This window comes from Rhodnius prolixus, unplaced genomic scaffold (assembly GCF_049639745.1).
Source record: "Rhodnius prolixus isolate KJV_2025 unplaced genomic scaffold, Rpr scaffold_3, whole genome shotgun sequence".
NCBI lineage: Eukaryota > Metazoa > Arthropoda > Insecta > Hemiptera > Reduviidae > Rhodnius > Rhodnius prolixus.
In genome coordinates this window covers 14,935,927-14,951,830 of record NW_027411603.1, presented here as the reverse complement: position 1 = coordinate 14,951,830, position 15,904 = coordinate 14,935,927, and the positions used below count along the sequence as shown (strand labels likewise).

The following is a 15,904-nucleotide window of genomic DNA, read 5'->3' as shown; positions in this document are numbered from 1 at the left end:
TCTTCTGAAGAGCTCCATCAGTACATGATACCATCCCCCCCCAAAAAAAACTTTAAAATAATAAAGTACATTAAAACAATCCCTGGAATTCAAATTTTGACTTAAATCAAATCACCAGAAATGCGACTTCACAGAATAGGTTTCTAAGTTTCCTCTTTTCTTTTCGAAGAAAATCAACATTTAAACAGGAGTATTTTAAAGGAAATCAGATATTACTTCCCTCTTGCTTGCATGGGCATAATGGTAGCGGTGATGTAGCGACATTTACACACATTTTTGTCAGCTTTGTCCACCATCTAGTTATGAAGGATAACTGAACATTCAGTAAAATTCATTGTAAAAAAAAAAAAACTTGTCAGCTGAAAGGTACTCGTAATCGCTGCAATAAAAAAACTTCCAGACTTTTTAAAAATATCTCCACAGCTACATAAAAAGAATTTTTTATTGTACTTATTAATTAAGTCATAAATTTTACCTGATAGGGGTACTTAGCTGAAGGGCTACTTAGCCTTGGTTATGAGCATGCCAGAATGGGAACTTCTATCCGTAAATTACAAGGGCAATATTAGCTCAACTATAAGAACTTTATATTGTTTATACCACACATGGTGCTGTGAACATGCTATCCACTTCTAGTATTACTGCTAACCAATAAGACATCAGTTTCAGATCCCTGCACAAACACCTCTCTTCTCCTTTCTAGTTTATCTCAGTGGATGCCTCTCACTATCAGCTGTTGGAAGGGCTAAGCTTGTTCTGCACCCTAAGTACTAATGGCGAGGCTTACTGTAAAGGGCTTATAACTTGCTCCACCACACAAAAACATTCTGATACTCTTCCATATTCTAGGCAGCTTCTCTTATTTTCTTTAATCTATACACACACAAGTCTAATGCTTCCATCAAGAATTCTTTTTTTTTTTGTTATATATAAATCTTTAATTTTCTTGTTTCTCTATTAATTAATATTGATTGTATTTTTAATATAACCCACAAATATTAATTAGTCCATCAGCATTAGTTCATTATAAAAATTCCAATTCTACTTTATGTATAAGCTCATAGGGTTCAGACTTCACGTTATATTTTGAAACTATTCATATACGTCCTTAACAATCTCTTTAGCTCTGCTTCAACTTCACACAGAAGCGATGAAAACCTGCATTTCAGTCATCTTGGCAAATTATAAGATCTACGTCGTCAAAATACTGTAAATCAAGATCGCTGCGCTCATTTCAGGCTATTTTGACAGTGATAATATGATGAACTCTTATTGAAGTCAGACGAATGCTTCTGTCTTAAGTAATGGGATGGGTTTAGTATGGTTTGGATACATACAGCTAGGTGGCCGGGACCTGTTGTTCTAGCCTGTTTTTCTCATGGTCTATCGCCGTTATTGCTTGTCCCCAGCCATTCCTACACACTATGTAAGTTAGTATATTTAAAGTTATAAATTGTAGAATTTTCTACTTTGATGTTTCTGTATATTATTGAGATACTAACGACTTAATAATTAGTCGTTGTTGGCTCTACCATTAAAAGCGAAGACGTTTATCTGATAAATGATTGGAAAGACTATTGAAAATTTAATAAACTCTTGTTATAAACTGTGATTCTAATAAATTGCCAGCAATAATTTAATCTTAAATAGAGAACAAAATTAATAACCAGTTTTATTTAAAACCTGTGTGAATTATGTGACCCTCGTTCAAATTAGTTAATTTTTTATTGCCATCGCTTTTTACATAAATGAAGATTAAAATATTCACTCTATCTACGAGTATTGTTGTAGACGCCACCGGAAGATTGATAAGAGAAATTTCCAATAAACAGATTTAATGGGAATTCCAGTCATCTGTAAATAATGAAGGATATATATCGGGAGTAATAAAGTGAAAAACAAATCGTTATTCTGTCCCGTTCACAATGATGATGAATAGTGATGACGTTACCTGATAATATCGTCATCAAATACTTGATATCAGATTACTCAATAACTCCCTCCTCTATTTCAGTAAACGTGTTAAAAATTCAATTTGATTGTTTATGATTATTTCTACTGTTCTTTTAATTGAAGTATGTTACGAATGAAATAATTATTTATTTTAATTTAATTAATTTATTATAATACAGTATTTAAGAGCCATCATTCTAATTTGTTAAAACAATTTTAAAGAGAAAAAGTAGGCTCAGTGCTGATGGTCCAGTGTTTAGAACGCAGAATTCCAAGGAATCACTGCGCGGTTGTTCTCTTTCTAGATTGATAGAACTGTGTCCGAAAGCCGGTAATATAATGGGTGGCAGCCAATGATCATTACCGCGCCAAAATTATTATTATTAATGCATTATTATATGCAATTGTTATAATAAATATACTAAATTTGGTAATCTATTATAATCTGTCTTATCTGCATTGTAAACATTGTTGTGGTTGATCGTAATTTTTACTATTATTTAGTTGATTGTTAGATTTAAAGATACCTTTTAACGCTTCTATATTACTAGAGCAACATACTCAAAAAAATATGAACATTCAGGATATTATAATGTAATATTTTGGTGTAGTAATTCAATTAAACTTTGCAAATTATTTCAGAACAATTTTATTAGACATTTACCTACATTTTAAATGTATTTCATTTGATTATGAAGCCTCGAAATTGCTTAGAATGGAAATAATTCATACTCTTACGCAATCATGTCGCCCAGGGGCAAACAGTCACCAACAACCATTCTGTAATTAAATAACTTCAGCTATCAAATATCAACATATAACCAAGTTTAACCATTACCACTTTGTAAACGCCTGCTGTTTTAATTAATTTGTTGACATTACAAATGTTTAAACAGATTGCTCAATTTATCCAAAGGAAAAAGTTGAGTTGGTGAAATTTTAATAATTAGGGTATAAATGTAAATTACTTCCGTCTCATTTCATTCTAACGTACTATTTGCATGTTTCGTTGCTGTTCTTAAAAAACCTAACGAATATGCAATTGTGTTCGCTTTTCCTACCATGCTATGCTCCCATGCTGAATATTATTGAAACTTCACAACAAAATCTTGTTGGTTAATGACTTTGTATGTAAATTATCCTTCTGGAATGTAAAGTATGAGGAGCTATGTTCACTATTTCTGGTTTCTCTGTAAGTTCTAATCTAGCGCTTTGTTCTCGAAGGTACCCTTCGGATTCTTTAAGAAATCTTCTTTATGAAAGAAGCCCAGTCGACTTCTATAAGAGATGGCTGTTAATATCTTTGTGAAATTTATATTATCTGGTGAGAGTGCAGGATTCTGGACTGCAGGTGTTTGTTAATGGGAACGGTACTCCCTGGGTAATTGGATTTGCTGGTTTCTTTTTAGTGTAAAACCTCGTTTTATTGAATCACATTATTGCCAACATATGATCTTTGTTGAGCAACTCTTTACAATGATAAGTTATTTCGACATGTTCAAATGCTGCTGCCTACACATGTCGTGAGTGCAACAATTTGGATTCAGGCGAGTGCGGTAGAAAAATCGAAGTATTGATTTTTGTACTAGTCCCTTCGCTTATTAAACTAGCTATATCGGAACTTTTGGTTGGTTTTTTTAATATTGATACAGTTTTAATGTACGGATCGGAAAATTTATTAAGTGCGCCAGCACTCTTCTTAGTTTATGACTTGAATGAACACTGATTTAATCGGGGATTCATTTAAGTATATATTACTTTCTTATTGAGGCCTGTTTTAAATTTCGTAATATTTATTAAGTATCAGCAGTAAAAATAAATAATTTGAGAGAAGCTTTAGAATAAATGGTATGTTCAATATTTAGGAAATTATGAAGTTTTACAAAAACTTCTTTTTATACTTTCAGAGCTACTACATGCATTTAAATTATTAAAAATTACTGCTTAGGCTTTAATTTAAAAAATATTATGGTTAGTAAATTTTTGTTTAACATTGCTATCAATTAAGGCAGCAGAATTGAAGTCTGTAATATTGGGTTGTATAAGGATAAAGGTGAATAGTGAACCATTGTTTGTACTGTAATTTGCTTGGGAACTAACAAAAATTAAAAAGAAAAAAAAAGGTTATTTAGTTACATAAATATCATATTTATATGTAAAACTTTGAGTTCTTTGCTTTAATTTATTCCAACTCTCTCGACTAATTTTGCTTCTCTGCTCCTTTTCCCCTAGTTCTCGGTTCCTGGTGCAGATTACTCCTGCCTAAGTCTATTTTCAATGTGACTGTCATTTTACTGAGCTGCCTAAAGAGTCTAGTTTGCTATAAAAACTGTAAATCCATTTGTAAATAGATGAGAGATTTTTTGTTTATTTTAGCCTTAGTCTTGTCACAGCATTGTGTGATTTAAGTAGCCATATACTGACCATCTTTAATCCTTGAAATCAAATTGATGTTTGGTCTACAATTTTTTGTTCCCATTTTTAGTAAACATGATTTTTTTCTTTTTTTACTTTAAGGCTCGCGAACATATAGGTGCATTAGAGCCTGGAGATTGTAGATACTGGCTTCCTGACAGTAATCTCTCGTTACAAACGTCATCTTCCTTCAGAAGTCAGTAAGCTGTAAGTAGATCCTACGAATAAGAAGTGAAAACCTAAGATCAAAAAGTGAAATTCGAACCCAGAATCTCAGCATGGAATTCAAAGATTTAGCTTATCTTTGGCCTGAAAAGTGCTTGATAAAACAATACCTTTGTTTGGCCATTCTCAAGTATGGTAAAGTAAAGTACGAAATAATGGTGTTCATTTAATAACGAAAATATTTAAGGTATAAGCATTCTTTCATTCAGAACGAAAACTTAATATTTTATATTTAAAGCATACTGCCTCTCTGTTGCACAACCATTGTGAGATTCTCTATTGAAAGTATCCCTCTAGTGGAAAGGAAGTATTAGAACATTCTAGAGAAAATGCTCACTCGGATTCCCTGTTTTGAATTAAATGAAGATAATTAGTGCAATAAATTTTACCCTTAATTGCTTTTTCCAGCTTTTCATATTAGTATAGAAGTAGTCACAAAAGGGCAAAGCTATTCAGGTTTGTCTAATCTAAATAAACATGCATCATAAAGAAACCCCATTCTGTCCTATGTGGATCCAAATCTACTGAGAAAAGTGTAATGCGGTGAAAAGTCATTCTATTTTACGATAATTTTTTCTATTCTACATTTCTACATGATCGCTTCTGTTATTATTTGCAACAATTTCCGCTAGCGAGTAACATTAGTAAATTAGATGCACTGACATTTTGAGCAAGTATAAAAAACAACCAAGCTCTGTTTAGTTCAAATAACGCAATGTTTAAATTGTTTACTGTCAAATATGAAACTAAGCTAAAAGTAAATCACCTTTTCTATAGCTTATTAAAACTGTCCGGTAGGACAGTTGTATAAGGGTTGATCGTCAAAAACTGCACGAAAAAGCGTAACGTTGAAAAACACCCAACTTTGACAATTTTTTTCTATTTTTCTACAAAAGATAAAATTCCCAAATTTTCTTTAAAATATAGGGCAAACCCTCCTTTATAACTGTAATTTTGTTGCAATAACCCAGATCTAATAGGTTTCGAGAAAAAAGTTGCCGAAAATGAGCAAAAACCGCTTTTTCAAAAAATGTTCTTGTTCTTGTTCTTGTTCTTGTTACCTTTTTTGTAAACAACGTAGCGCCTAAACGTAAAAACCGATTTTCATGAATGAGATGTCATTCGATTCGGAATTTTATGTAGATGTGCCTTTTGGGGGTCTCGGCGCTGTACATCGAATGGCAGAGGAGTTAGCCCCCTTTATGTAAGGCCCCCTCCAAAATTATTATTACTAATTACTCTGTAAATCTTGGCCCGATTTTGATAAAATTTGGTAGGATGATAGGATTAGGGCTTCCCTACGTAACATTGAAGCGACGATCTGCTCTTACACTTGTTAAGGGGAAGTATAGAAATCGTTTCAAATTACAGTCACGTGAACCGATTTTCATGAATGAAGTGTCATTCGAATCGAAATTTTGTACAGATTTGCACTTTAAAAGTCTCGACGCTGTGCCTCATAAGGAGGGGAGTTCGCCCCACCCAAATAAGGCCCTTTCTAAAACTATTATTACCAATATTTCTACAAAGTTTAGTCCGATTTTGATAAAATTTATCACGAAGAAGTGATTAAAGCTCCTCTACGTGGCTGTGAAGTGCCATCATGCTCTTACACCTACTAAGAGGAAGTACTGCAATCGTTAAAATTATCAATGAGTGAACCGATTTACATCAATGAATTGTCGTTCGATTCAAAATCTTTGCCTTTTAGGGAGAAGTGCTGTAATCGCAGTTTATTTTTCTTACTCCTCTTAAAAGGAAGTACTGAAATCGCAGTTTAATTTTGCTATTTACGTACAAATACCTTCCTATGTTATTCAAAACGCTTTTTCCAAAAATTGTTATTGAGGATTAGTTGAGGGACCGCAACTATAATCATTCTTTAAAAAGATCTCTCTCGCGGTTGTTACGGTTCCGACTTAACACCTTATCAGGTTATAATGATAGAATTGCTCATTCCAAATTTTAAAAAAATCTGTAAAGCAGATATGTAACTTTGCAAAATAGACAAAAAGAAAATCTATCCAAAAGGTACAAAAATCTCTTTAACAAAAACTTACAGTTTAAAATGTTAAGTATAAGGGTTGATTAAACGCCAAAAGGTACACAAATCAGCAAGTACCCAACATTTCATTAATACTTCATTAATATTTAAGTTATTTTGCTGCTTTAATTTTCATTAATATTTTTTAGAATTTATTAGATGTCACAGACCCTTATGCTGGCCACTTCATTTATAATATTTTTTTGTTATATTTATGATAAATCACATATATGTACATGCATGTTAAAGTAGAAAAAGACAAAGTTAGAGTAGGCTACTGTCTTGAATTCGTCTTACCGAAATATTCGTGAGCACAATTAACACACAGTTATAACAAGTAGATTATTCAACAACAATTATTGATTTCTCAATTGTAATTTAACTTAGTCCCCCTAATTTTACTTATAGTAAAATACTGGAATAATTAGTTGCATTAAAATATGCATATCTCATTTATTTTATATTACATATATACAACATTGTGGGATAAATACCTAGATTGAGAATGTAACTGAAGAAAACTATATTATTTGCGATAAAGCCAGATAATTATTACCTATTATTATAAACGTTTGACTACTACATAAAATACCAATTACTTTAATCGAAGAATGAACTTAAACCGACGATTTTTATTTAAAAATAAAAATAAATAAATAAAACAAAATCATTGATGTATGTTGGTTTAAGTTTTTTTTAAAAAAGGTTTTGAATTTTTTAGCCTCATAATTTTTTTATTATTTTTTATAACGTTTTTCTTTTTAACCTGTAATTAATAGTTTGATTACTATAAATAACTAGATATTACAGTCAATCTACAGTGCTACTTGAACAAATATTTTGTAGACTAAAATGGCCAGCATAAGGGTCTGTGACATCTAATAAATTCTAAAAAATATGAATGAAAATTAATGCAGTAAAATTACTTAAATAATATCAATGAAGTATTAATGAAATGTTGGGTACTTGCTGATTAGTGTACCTTTTGGCGTTTAATCAACCCTTATACTTAACATTTTAAACTGTAAGTTTTTGTTAAGGAGATTTGTGTACCTTTTGGCGTTTAATCAACCCTTATACTTAACATTTTAAACTGTAAGTTTTTGTTAAGGAGATTTGTGTACCTTTTGGCGTTTAATCAACCCTTATACTTAACATTTTAAACTGTAAGTTTTTGTTAAGGAGATTTGTGTACCTTTTGGCGTTTAATCAACCCTTATACTTAACATTTTAAACTGTAAGTTTTTGTTAAGGAGATTTGTGTACCTTTTGGCGTTTAATCAACCCTTATACTTAACATTTTAAACTGTAAGTTTTTGTTAAGGAGATTTGTGTACCTTTTGGCGTTTAATCAACCCTTATACTTAACATTTTAAACTGTAAGTTTTTGTTAAAGAGTTAACTTTTTGTTTTCATACTTTAAGATATGTTCAACATTAAATATTGAACTGGAAGTCCTGAACATTTCTTTCGTAACAAAGCACTTTCAACTTCAGTACAAATTGAGATTAGGTAGATGTTTTTTACTCTAATTTCATTGGGTTCTATCGCCCTTTTCATTACTTTCGGGGTTTAGGAAGGAATACCCAAGTTTTTTCATTGAAATAACATTTTACAAAAAAAAAATAAATAAACAAGTGAGGCTGGGATCTGGATCTGGGTTTTATACTTGAGTGAGTTATAGTCACCTCACCAATGGTTTTTTTATTTAAATATATAATTTTTTTTTTTAGACGCGAAAAGAAGGCTCAGAAAGTTGTTGATAAAAAGATGGCCACGGAGCATTTAATTATTGCTAATTATGTATAATGGTACTTAAGAAGTGGATAAGAGAGAGAAATGATGAAAAGAAATCGGGAAATCTGCTGGAAAGAAAACAGGATTCAAGCTTTCCTTCTAAAGAACCTTCCTTGCATCAAATGATTGCCAACCATAGACACCTGCAGAAGCTCTTGCATCGCGTTGGGATTGTGGTCACACCACTGCCTGTTCGAAACCTTTTTTCTCCCACTTTAAGCGCCAAAGCATCTATCTGGCAATTTATATTCTCTACTATGGGTCCATCCAAAAAGATCACGCTTTAGTGGTTTTTACTTTTTTTTTTATCTCCCATTGTAAGCGTCAACTCATTTATCTGACAATTTATTATATTCTCTAATGTGGTTCCAAGCACAAAATCACGCTTTAGAGGTTTTTAAGGTTTAATATAACGGTGACACCTAACATTGATGTAAAAAAAAATAACTGAACAAATACAGGCAAACAGTATAAATTTTTTACTGGGTAAAACTGAAATTGGGAAGTGTTAGTGTAACAAGCTCATCCCCTTCAACTTCACGAAGGGAAGAAGTCCCTAAAATAATTAAAAAATAAAATGCTACTTTCAATTTCAAATGCAAAAAATAAAAATAAAAATCTTGTAAAATAGTTTCAAGCTACTGTATTTTCCTTCTTAAAATTTAACAATTGTTCAACTCCTTGATTAATTACCAGGAAGCTATTTTCAAGAAATACTATTACAAGAAAATAAAACCTTGAAAATAACGGCTTTTAAGCTCTGAGAGTCTTTTAAGATTGCGAATAGCCAGACGAATATTTTTTCAAGTTTTACTCTAATCAGTAGTTTGAAAAAAAAACAATAAAAAAAAAGTAATAAAAATGGTATTATTACTGTGAGAAACATCTTGAAATTGTTTTTAAGTGATGGCTGAATGAATAGATATTACGATGGTAATGCAAAAAAAAGGAAGTAGTTTGTACTGTCACAGACAGAAGTTTATTTAGCAAACAATGCTAGGAAAATATCTCTTAGATCTGTTTATTTCCTCACAGGCTTCTACGGAAATATTTATTTTTTGCAACTTCATCTGAAAATGTTTATTTTATCTACAATACAATTCTCGTAAGAAGGCTTTCGTAAGTAAGTAAAATTCACTGTAGTGAGAAGCCCAAAATACCACCGCCCTGGAAAAATTAAGTTTCGATAGATTTTACGCATTTCCAAAATAAATTTTCTTCATTATCAAATAATTTTTGTTAGAAATGGATAAACTTAAACATAAGTTTAAAGAAAAGCAGAGAAACAATTTTTGATCAAGAGAAAAAAACTTAACATCAAATATGAATGCACCACAATTATCCGATTTTTATTACGCTGACCAAAGACAGACCAATCAATTTATATTAAACGACAAAACGTTTTTTTGTTGATGGTGTCTCAAAAACTGTATAATACAAAATCGAAAAGCTGCATCAAGCACACTTCCTTTGATGGAAAGTTGTAATCACAGAATAATTAAAATTTTCATTTTAAAATAAAAATATAAATTATTTATTTATTATAAGTGTAGGCTGAAGCCTAAAATTGACGAATATTACAACAAATATTTTATTATGCATATACTTTAGAAATAGACTAGCTACTCGAAACATATTATGTATTAAATTTTCAATGAGCTTAATATTGATTTAGATAGTTAATTAATTTAGTTGAATAATAGTACTAAGTGGGTATTGTTTTTTTAATACCCATTAAAGTTTTACTTTGGAAAATGAAAGGGTTAAAGGAAAAAAGGATGAGCTAGGTTTCCTTGGAAGAAGCAGTTCCATTTAAAAGGATGATATCATTTTCTCTCTTTCACCATATAAGTTTTTCCTCGATGAAATTAAGTGATAAATTGCAACAGCACCGTGGCTTTTTCCTCGCACTACTACATGTACTTATTTATAATTTATATACTTTATTAAATATAAATATTAAAACTACTTCATGTTTAAATATTTATTTCCGCCCTGCGTGGAAAGTGCTGTACAATTTGAAAAAAAATGGTTAGACCCAAAAGTACGGGCCGAACTGCATCCTCTCTTTAAGTTCTTGTGGCGTGGTAAACATTTATTGTTGTATGTGGAGTGGGATAATAGTGCGGGTAACAGATGCATTCTCACAATCAGTGCAACAAAAATGTTGAGAAAGTAATCACAGTAAATAAGGAAAATAGATGAACAAGTCTTCAGAAAAAAAGAACGTGTCATTTGAAGAGATTATTCTTGTAAAGTTTTGTAAAGACAGGAGCAAGCTCTTTTTTTTAAAACCTTGAGTGTTAATAATTGAGTGGGAAGACAGGATAGAGGATAATTTACAATGAATGAGCTGGTATTATTTATCGATTTGGCTGAACTGACGATTTATTTTAGACGATTAAATAACTAAAATGAAATATTGTGAAAATTGAGACAAAACAATTAGCTGTTTTGCGAAGAACGTTTAATCCGATTTTTTTTATATTTTTTTTTTAAGTTTATAAAGCATATTTATTAAAAGGAGTAGTAATTTATAAGAATTACATGGGTCCTTCATAATATGTATATATTTTTGAAATGACTTCTCTGCGTTGTTCAAGAATTCGTTATTATTTAAACAATGATACTACCTTTAGCAAAATTAATAATAAACAAGAGCTCCCCGTATCGGCTAAAGTAAACACACCATGAAGAGTTTCATGTTTAAAGAGTGTTTTAGCACCAAAATTAATTATAATAATGTTTTATACACGTCCAGATGACAGAACATTAATTTGAACATCGTACCTCCACTTTAATTGTAACTTTCTCAAGGAAAAAATATTCTTGAATTAAAAGCACTCATTAATTAAAAAGTACGTTAAAGAGACCGAGTTTAGAGCATCTTGTTTTGAGCTTCGAAAACGAACATTTTTTGCTTCTTGTGTAAACAAATTAATGAATAATGTATTATGTACTTTTTCAGTATAGGGGCGGCATCAATATCTAAGGTCACTGGCTTTTATATGGAGTTGGGAACCTATTTCAGGGCACTACAGCTGTCCAAACTGTGTCCTTTTGTTAAGGACAGTGCTGACCTTCTCCCCAAGAGCTAAAAGACACCGTAAATGTAAAAATGTAAAGGCATGCAGAACTTTATCCTGGGATTTCCGAATGGGTGTCCAATGTTCTGAACTGTCAGCTTTCTTCTCTAATGTTACTATGATTTGTTTAACTTCTTTTTTAGAGCATCAGCTATAAAGGCTATTGCCGCTTTAGTGTTAGAATTACAGCTGCTATACATTGTGATCACTGCAGTAATCTAACAACTTCCTATCCTGTATCATTGGTGAGTCAAACCTATTCCCCTCGTCCTGCACCTAATAGCATAGCATATTTAAGTGTTCCATATTCGTCATCCGCCATCTCCATGCATTTAGGGAGCTGCTGGATTGCATCCCAGGTTTTGATTAAAAGTCACCACTCGAGACGTTAGCCGGTTGCCCAAAACTAGTTAGGTCTTGGGCTCATGTTAATATTAATGCAGAAGCAAATTATAGTTATGTGTTGGATGATGCATTAATACGACATCATACGCCCTCCTCTACGTCTAGGATTATCATTCTCCACGCACGGCAAAAACTTGGATTAGCATTAGGACCATTCGGAACCCTATCAAACCCAACTGTTGATAGGATATGCCGATTAAAACGGTCCATGTTGGTCATCCGCCGCTATCTGACCATGCTGGCTGGCACCGGCAACATAGCACGGCCCAGCGTTTTCCAGAGGGCTCCAATTGGAGCACAAACCTCACCCTCCTAATGTTATTATTATTAATATTATTATTATGGTATTATTATTATTATAAAAAGAGGTACCTTTGTAGAGTATTAAGAGCGAATATATGCTTGTGGTTTATTAGTGGATATTAATTTAGTAAAATAGCTACTTTTGGGAGAGGATTACCAATTTCAGACCCCCTATCAGTTCTAATTTCGGCCATGTCCGGTACTTGTCCATTAATTTACTATTATAGATTGGTTTATGAATAATTCACCACAAGTTATAGTAGGGCACCCAGTAACTTAAAATGTTTCTTTTCACGTTCAGTTTAGAAATGAAATTACATTTATATCTACACTTAAACTATTTTCGTGATGCGCAAAATTAGTCTCCAATAAACTTACAGTGACATTATTTTCTCTTCGACACATTTCAGATAATTTTGCTGCCATGGATATGTTCGTTAAAGCGGAGCTTTACTTCAACAACTGATCGTTGGGACTTGCTGAAAACGCTTTAAACTGTGTTTAAGACAAATTAGCACATTATATCGCTTTAAGGGCACCAATTTAAGTGTGAGGCAAAATTTTACTGAAATAATAAACCTTGTGCAATTTAAATTTGAAACATAGTGGATGCTGCAACATTTGCATTTCCTTAGATGAGTTCAATGATTCCTTTTGCCTGGCCTCAGCAAAATCCTGTGACTCATTTTTTTCAGAAAACAATCCAAATTTTTCTCACCAGCAGATTCTTTCTAGTAGTTACAATTACTCATTTTATGATCTGCCAAACAGAACTCAAGATGCGAAGTGTCCTTTGTCCTTAATTACATTGTAGAAAAGGTTGTGCGGGTCATTTATTAAGTAGTAAAGTCATTCACAAATGTAATAGAATTTTAAATCAGCCAAAAAAGTATTTTCTTAGTCATCAGTTATACAATCTTAAACACCACAGATAACGTTACAACTCACATCAAGGAGATAATTTCCTAACTATAGACCGGCCAAAAATTTTTAAAGCAAAATACAGAAAACTCTCACCATAAACCAAGAGAGTCCCAAGAAGACAAAATATAAGAGCATCCAAGACTCGAACCCGGGTTTTCCACTTTGGAGACTATTGCAATAACCAATTCGACTTTCTTTTTTTTTTTTCGAAGGCAATTAAAGTACTACCAAAATTCCGAACTTGCAAAGTGCTTACAAATTCAAATTGTTTGTTGTTCAAATAGTTTTAAATCTGTTTTCATTTTCCGTTGTTTTAAAAACTTTCGGACCATCTGGAAAAGTGTTATCCAGAACAACGATTCTACGGATTCTGGATTAATTATTCTTCGTTTTAAGATTACAGCAGCCCAAAAGTGCATTGTACACTTTACTCAGGTTCCCTTTTTGTGCAGTAGCATTGAGTAAGGGGCCAATCCTTTCGAACCCCCCTTAAAGACTTGTTTTGAAGCAGTACTTCTTTTTACAAGGGATAAAGCCTCTTTTGGCTGCGGTGCCATTGGGCACAGGTCCTGTCCCGCTATTTTAACCCTTAATCCTTACAAGGGATAGAGGGATTGAGTATGCAATAAGCTTATATATATGTACATATATATAATCCAGATATCTTCTATTATAAAACTTATTAGCTGATTATTATTCTAGAAGCAAACCACCAAATTGTTTGAGAATATTTATTACACCTGTTGCGCTGCAATAACAGTGAATCGTTGGAAAATTTAATGAGGCCTTAAGATTAATGTTTATTAATTTTCTTTACAGCACCTTTGAAATAAATGGATAACAGTTAAGTAGCAGCGGGACATTGTTATCATATTTATCAGCTGCTTGTTTTAATTTCTGAGAATGAGATTTGCTATTAACTTCCAGTTAATTCGGTCCTGAAAAGATATTGTACATAGTTTTAATTAACTCAGATACTGAACGCCGACATTAAAATAATGTCCTATGATTTTACATAGAATTTAATTACTTCAGCTTTGAATTGTGGTGTAGCAATTTTGGTTTTGAAAGACCGCAATAAACTTCAAAAATAACCAATATACAAAATATTCAAAAAACCTCTTTGGCTTCGCACAAAAGCTGATTAAGACGATTAATGAGCTACATCAAGTTTCCGGCCAGTTCTTGTTGGTATGTTAATTAATAAACAAGTAGGTAACTAGTTTATAGTTTCCAATGTACTACATGTGCGTATTATATAGCTACAAACATTTAATATTCAACCTTAATCGCGATTCATTATGGCAGATTCAGAATTTTTAATTAAAATTTCTTGTTTATTTTCTTTTTGCTTCTTTCTGTGTGCTCTGAAAGCGCTACAGAAGGTATTTATAGTTCTAAATGTAGAATGAAGTTTTTAATAATGAAGCCAGAAACGTAACAGAAGGACCAAAAGGCAAGGGTGAGAGTACAACTTTTGCCCTCATTTTGTTTCTATATTTAGTGTGAGTATAAAATACAAACTTTGTTTCATAGTTTTTGCTTTTTTAAATAATAATTTCTCAAGGACACTGTTAAGTTCACCTGCTCAATTCATTTAGAGAAAACAAAATTCTAATATTCTACTAATTTAAACTCTGTTAGTGTCGTCTGAGAAACAGTTTGTTTATTCATGAGACACTTTTTCTCTGTTAACAGTCTTAATCTGTTGTCAAAAAGTATGTGTGGGAAGTTCAGCTCTTTCGTTTAATGGGATTCCAGGTCTGCCTATTATCGAACTGTCGCCCAAATTAGAAGAGAACGGTATCAGATGTTTGATTATTGAGATGAATAAGTGTTTGGTTATTAGATCAGTATCAGAGGAAAGGAAAGAGTACCAACTGCAAGGTTGAGGTGGTTGTCTTGGATTCGACAGCTTATCTGTTACATACAATGAACATATAGGGTCAAGAAATCAGAAAGATTACCCCATTTTTTTCCTAATATAAAAACTCTGTGCTTCCGCCATTTCTTCCAAAGCAGATCCTGTTTATTCCTGCCGATTGAAGTCGAGAAATACTACTACTTCTGCTGGACAATATAAGCAGTGAAAAAGTAAACAAGAAAGTTGAAGAAATTCTTTTTTTCATACAAGAACTCCTCCAACTATATATTAAAGAAGCTATTTATGAATGGAATTTATAAGTGTAGGAAAGTCTGGCGCTGATTTTCATTTTATTTTTGAATTACTTGTTCATGTCGACAGTCGCTAATGTAATGCAGCGTTCATGCAATTTTGTTTATGCATAGGTTTCTTTTAATTAAATCAGTACATAAATACCGGAAGCGTGCTAATAATCACCTAATTAAGTTATAATTTAATTTAATATGAACACATTGTAATGTTGTAATCCCAATGATAATTTGTAATCTTAAGTGAAATGTACATAATGTTTCAACCAGGATCTTCTGCCTAATTACTGTTACAAAGTTACATTACTGAAGTTGATGTAATTAAATATTAATCTGAATTAGTGTTATTAAATTCAATCCTTCGCGTGTAAACGTCATCATGCTAATGAACAGTTAAAACTGGAGTGCAGATACCATTGGCCCTTATTTATATGAGTCCTCGTTCTAAATGAGTAAGTCACTTGTTTGTACATTAATTAGAAATAAGAGCCGTTAAATGAATGGTAACACGTGCTATAACTAGGACGTTCAAACTAAAAATGGCTGACTGAATATTTTCACTATTTTATTCTTTCAGCGA

At 32.0% G+C, this 15,904-nt stretch overlaps 1 protein-coding gene across 13 annotated transcripts in view; it reads left to right on the top strand.

Moving 5' to 3' along the window:
- LOC141453690 (uncharacterized) overlaps positions 1 to 15,904 on the top strand; it is a 493,018-nt gene that overhangs the window by 437,658 nt on the left and 39,456 nt on the right. The window lies entirely within an intron of this gene.